Source organism: Asparagus officinalis, chromosome 8, assembly GCF_001876935.1.
Source record: "Asparagus officinalis chromosome 8, Aspof.V1, whole genome shotgun sequence".
NCBI lineage: Eukaryota > Viridiplantae > Streptophyta > Magnoliopsida > Asparagales > Asparagaceae > Asparagus > Asparagus officinalis.
Genome location: NC_033801.1, coordinates 76919730 through 76926794, shown reverse-complemented (window position 1 = coordinate 76926794; position 7065 = coordinate 76919730).

Here is a 7065-nt window from a genome sequence, read left to right as displayed (position 1 = left end):
TGAACATGGTGTGTAAATAGGCAAAAAATGTAAGTGAGAGTGGATGTGACAAAGAATGAATGTGATTAATAAGGCAAGAAGGAAAAATCAAATAAAAATCAAGAATGAAAAATAAAATTCAAGAATAAAAGAAAATGCAAAAAATTAAAGATGGTGAGTTCAATTATAGATATGGGTAATCTAAAATTGAACCCACTTCTTAGAAAAAGGGTGATTCCCTAGAGGGTTCTAGCCTAAAGGCGAATCAAACAAAATAAAAATAAACAAAAAGAAAAACTAAACCCAAGAGGGTTCTAGCCTCAAGGTGAATAGTGCAAGAATTTAAAATCTAACTACAAAATAAAGTGCAAAATCTAAACTACAAAATAAAATTGCAAGAATTAAATGCAAGAAAATAAATCTACTCTATAAGCATGAAATAAATCTAAGGCAAGAGGGTTCTAGCCTCTTGGCTATTTAACAAGAAAATAAAATCTAAACTACAAGCATAGAAATAAATCTACACTAATAAGCAATAAAAAGGAAATAAAAGAGAAAAAGGAAAGAAAATGCAAACCTCTAAATAATTCTTCATCTCCATCTTCATCATCCAACAAAGAGAAGAAATATTTAAAGTGGTGAAAAAATTATTATTATTAATTGTAACAAAAAGTTACAAATTTGGAAGGCCTTCTCAATTAAGAGTAGCCCTCCTCTCCAAAAGGAGTTACAAAAAATTTTCACACCTCTAACCCCTCACTCTCAAACCCTATTTATAGTAAACATCAGTGAATGAGAGCCCTTGGATCAAACTTGAGCCCCAAGAATGCAATTTCGGCCGTAGATGAAATCTGGATGACTTCGCATCGATACAGGCATCGATGCCCGCATCGATGCCCGCATCGATTCTCTAATAAGAATTCTGACTTCACTGTTGGCTTCGTCTCATCGAGATAGGCGATTTTCATATATTATATGTTAAATTCCGCCTCCCGGATTGGGAGATATCGTCGTTTCTTTGCGGCCAACTATCTTGAATACTTTTTTTTTTTCATATTTAATTTTTTTTATTTTCTCCGACTTCTACAGGCTACTCGGCTTGATTCTGGGCTTGGGCTTTTTGACTCTTGCTTGTGTTATTCATTTAATTCATGGGTTTTTGTTGAGATAAGAGATCTTGGGCTTTATTCTTCACTAACCTGCAATTAAAGATAAAAACAATTATTAATGATATATTTATTCATATAAAATAGATAATAAGGGTATAAAATTATAATAAAATATGATTATCAGTATATCACATCCCTCTACCTGAAAAAGCTATTGCATTACAAAAAAATGCGACAGGAACTACAAAATGAAGAGAGATGATATTAAAAGAAAGGAGCGCGCTATAAAACAGAGACTAGATAAAACTATAGCAGATCTAATGAGGGAAATTGGTAATAATTTCATGTAAACTTTAGAGATTTCCTAGTTATTTATTTATTTAAGTTTATAAGAAATTTATTTCTCTATGTATTTGTAGGCAAAAAAAAATTATGAGAAACCTGGTAGACATGGGAGTGAGGAAAAGACGAAAGTACCTCCGAAAGGGTACCGGACCATTTTGGAGTGGAAGAGCAACATTCCTGTTGGTGATTGGATCGTCAAATTTAATAACTTGATTGGCTGTTTAATAAGAGATTCATGCTCTATTAACATTGCTCATAACTTTGAGGAGCAATAATTTAAAGGCATAAAGAAGATTAGGGAGAAGCTCATGATAATTATTTATTATACTGCTTATTTTATTTACAATTCATAATAATTATTCTTATAGTGCAATTTTTTTGTCATATAACTTGCAAGGTCATTATGGTCTTGAAGACAACCCAGAGTCTTGGGATTATGTTATCCCAAAATGGCCAAGCTTATTCGGGGTTGGAAGAGTGATCTAAAGAAAAGATATTTTATAAAATATCTACTGATTGGAAGAGGATCTATGAGCTTGATAAGAGAGTTCATCCATTTAATTAGATGACTCTCATTATTGAGTGGGAGGGTGAGAAGAATGTGGATTAGTTTTAATTTATGTTATTATCATCGTATTATTTTTCATTTATATATTATCATCGTACATACTAATAAAGTACTTTATTTTGTAGAAAATATGCAAGACGTCATCGGTGAATCGCAGATTGAAGCTATATGATCACTTCTTAGGATCTACTCCTTATGTTCAGATCGAGCACAAGTATTTGAGTGAAAATCCGGTATGATCATATTATTAAAACTGATATGATCATGTGATTAGTTTCATACATTTACTTTGGAATTTAATATATCACAGGACGCTTTGACTATACCCCCAACTCTTCTTGCTAGAAGAGCTTATACACCTCCCTAGGGCTATAAAAATGTAGAGGGAAATGACAACAAAGTGGAGAAAATTAATGAACTAGTCATAAGTATACGATTAATTTTAGATATGTATAACTTAATGATTTCTCATGAAAGTTTCTAATTTTTATGATATATAATATACAGGCATCGGTGGAAGCTTCTCAAAACGATATCTTGACCCGTGTCAGTCAGTCTCAGGGTACAGAGGACACTCCTGTAGAGCCGAACCTCATGACCAGAGACGAGTGGATGGAAGTCATCGACGGAGCTTACGGTTTACAACCAAGAAAGAAAGGAAGAGTGCCTTTGTCAAGTGCTAGAGTTAAGACATTCACCACCACTAATAAGCCTAGCAGCTAATCTGTGATCTCGATGCGACCATGTGACACATCATATGTCGTGGGTAAGATTGGAAAATACTTGTTGAAGAATGTTGAAGCCTCGCTATAAGTTTTATTCCCACTATTAAGCACAAGTTAGGCGGTACACAAATGACATGGGATGTCATTCAGCGACTCATCGATTCTCAACCCTTAAAGGACTTGCTTCCGCAGCCTATATACATGGATATCATGGAGATGATATTTGATGAGCATGCAGCTGCAAGTGGTGGAGAGGTATATATGTCATATTATATATGTATTTATTATGAATATTTTGGAATATATTCTCATATTGATTTACATTCTTTTCAGGCTAGAGGAGGTATCGTAGGAAGTATCAGTATGATACGACATTTTGATATAACTGCCACCGACGATAGGGATCACGATGATAGGGACCAAGACGACTACGATGAATGAGTAGTGAGTTAGACTTTTTTGTTACTTTTGTGGACTTTTGGATTGTGTTGAACATATTATGATCTCTGGATTATATATATATATATATATGAATCGATGAATGATGAATGTGATTACTGTTAGATGTGAATTGATGAATGTGAATATTGTTGGATGTGAATTGATAAATGTGAATATTGTTGGATGTGAATCGATGGATGTGAATATTATTGAATATTTTATGAATATTGGTAGCAACATGTATATATTCCGATTGGGGCTCAAAAAGCAATAAATTTTTTTTTCAAATTACATTCATTAGTGACGGAAAGGTCCGTCGCTAATGAGCATTCGCGACGAGGAATTTCGTCGCCAATGTACACATTGGCGACGACGGCACCCATCGCCAATAAACATTAGCGACGGATTATGTCCTTCGCTAATGCTCATTAGCGACGGACATAATCCATCGCTGATGCATTTTGGAGACGGCGGAGGACCCTGGTGACAGCGGAGGACCCGTCACCATTGTTATCCGTCGCTAATGCCTCTCCGTCACCAATGAGCATTGGTGATGGATGTCCCCGTTGCCAATGTGCATTGGCGAAGGGACTCTTGGCGACGGACAATTAGGCGTCACGGATGTTTACTCATGACAGATATGACTGCATTGGCGACAGATTTCCCCATCACCAATGCTCTGTTTTCTACCACTGATATGTTTTTTAGATTTCTTTACGAACTAAAATAAGTAAAGAATTTGAATTTTATAAAAATATCTATTTTATCCAATAACATGTTAAGTCTCATTATGAATAGAATAAATTATTTAGTTACCAATTCAAGGAAGATATGATAATTAGAATAGATTAGGATAATAATGTAATATTAAAAAAAAAACTAAGAGTAATATTGACTATAGAAAGATTTTTCCGAACTCGTACTTCTAAAGGGAGTGTGACCGGAATATATATATATACTATTATATAATAATATATTATTATAGTATATATATATATATAATATATATAATATATATAATATATATATATATATAATATATATATATATAATATATATTATATATAATATATATATATATATATTATATATATATATATATATATATATATATATATAACATAGATGGAAGCGGCATAAAAAAATAAACCAATTTCTATACATTGTAGCGGAAATTATCAAATAATCAGCTTTCAAAAATAATCTGCCAAATATGATATACTTTGAATGTATATATTTTAAAATTTCTTCCATTTTTCCCTCTTTATCGCAGATCCTAATTGGTGTAAATGCTAGAGTGTTTCATTGAGGGTGGGGGGGAATATATCATCGCATACGTCACTGTGAGGTCTAATCCCTATATGCTCAGCCTTCTGGACCTAGTCTTGTTGGTCTTGCCGTTGTTGAGCGGTCCTCCATTGCTCAAGCTAGATCCAGCACTTGCAAAGCACAATCACTGTCTCGCTAGCCCATTTTCTACGCAACATGTTTCCAAACAAAACAAAACAGAATCATGGTCAAGCTCAAACCTGCGTGGGCACCAAAATTCCTATTCTCATTGGGTCATTGCAGTCAGCCACACACAAAGTTGCAATGTAAAAAATTCAACCCCATCCCATAAACAAAACCCCACGAAGTAATTTTTAATTGGGTAAATTAACAAACCAGCAAGAACTTTCAGCGATTTACGGTAAAACCCCAATAACTTTCAAAATCATTAAACCTCTAAGAACTTTCAACGTTTTGTAGTAAACCCCAAATAACTTTCAAAAGCACACTAAATGTTTGGGGCCGACACGCCCTACTCGCCGCGGAAGAGAATCACCTTGAGAGAAAGCCCTGACTTTTGTTTTTCACAAAACTCAAGCCAACCTCGATGTTCCTATTTTGATATGAAACAAGAACATAAGTGAAATATCTTAACTCTTTCCAATATCAGATCTAGATCTGAATATCGAGGGAACGACAAGCAATGACAAATACAAAGTAAACAATAAAGAAGACATGAGATTTATGTGGTTCGGCAAACTTGCCTACTTCCATAAGGAGGGGTGAAGGGAGATTCCACTATGATGGAGAACACCGATGACTTGTATAACCCACAAGCTCATCCCAAAGATGAAGCTTTGATTTTTACCCAAGAGAAGATGACTTCTTTCTTGTAAAATTTCTCCAAGCACTCAATCTTTTCTCTCCTCAAGATCTCACCTTTTTAGATTTGAAAAAAACTCTCTGTTTTACAGTCGGCAAAACACCCTTTTTCACCTACACAACCCTAGGAACGAAGTTCCTATTTATATCTAGAAACCAAGGTCCAAAAAATGATCTGGAAAAGATCCGCATCGATCTAGAAAACCCGCTCCGAGACACCCTTTCGTGTCTCGTTGTGTCTGCACGTCGCACCGGCGAGACACCCTTTAGTGTCTCACGGTGTCTACGCGCTGCTATTCATAATTCACCACCTCGTACATCATTTGATAAACCTTAAATTTTGGACGAACACAAAAAAAATGCTGCGAGCATCACAAGAGAATTCTGAAACACCAAACCAGCTGCACCATTATACCATGGCTGCCTACGTACCCTCTGACTGGGATCAAGCTAATCGTAGTTCTGCACATTGTTCTCCATATAGTCTCCACATCACCCCATCACCGCCCCGAAGGGCCATGACCTCTTGGGCAGATCAACACGGGCTGATATGAAGCAAGTCTAAGTAATGCTAAAACTTGCTACCTGTCACAACTTTGGTCAACATGTCCATGAGATTCTCATTTGTGTGCACCTTCATGAGAGAAATATCACCTTCCTCTATGACATCCCGTACAAAATGATATCTGACGTCGATATGCTTGGTACGAGCATGATGAACTTGATTCTTAGCCGATGAACTTGATTCTTAGCCAATGAATCGCACTCTAGCTATCACACCACAAGTTCACATACTCCTGCTCAATCCCCAAATTATCTAGAAGACCCCATAACCGTAATGCTTCCTTCACTCCCTGCCATGGCCATGTACTCTACATCTGTTGTAAAAAGTATCACTGTAGTCTGTAACATTGATCTCCAACTAACTGCCATGTATTCTGAACACATAACTAATAGTAGATCCTCGTCTGTCTAGATCGCCCGCATAGCCTGAGTCTACAAACCCATCAATCTGACACGTATCTCCACCAAAGCATAGACCTGTATCTGTAGTACCCTTCAAGTACCTCAAGACCCATTTCACTGCTTCCCAATGTGTCTTTCCCGGATTCACCATGAACCTACTGATAACACTGGCCATTTGTGAAATATCTGGACATGTACACACTATTGCGTACATCAAACCGCCGACTGCGCTAGCATAAGGTATACGCTTCATGTGTGCTTTTTTTTCTGCTGTAGTGGGAGATTGTTTACTTGAGAGTCTGAAATGTAGAGCTAATGGAGTCACCACTAGCTTAGCACTTTGCATCCCAAACCTTACGATAACCCGCTCAATGTAGCCCTTCTGACTCAATAAAGACCGTAAAATGTTTCTGACCTTAAATTAATGAGAGCGTAGGCCCCTGAGCCACTAGCCCAGTCGCTTGCTATATTGCCTTTGCCTAATACCCATCCCTCACCCACCCTCTTCCTCCCCTGTGGACTTAAATTTTCAAAACGTGCTTTAGATAGAAAAAGAGTAGATGAAAAGAGATGAGAGAGAGAGAGGGGGAGAGAGAGAGAGAGAGAGAGACTAATTTCTTGTTTAAAAAGAAGAGAGAGAGAGAAAACCTTGGTCTTTTTCCAAATTAGGTCGTCATTGAAATTGCTATTAGGTCACTTATTAAATATTATTAATTGTTGCAAATTAGTCCCTCTAGTTTGCTAGCGTTTGAGTTGAGGGAAAATTCATTTTATGTTAGTT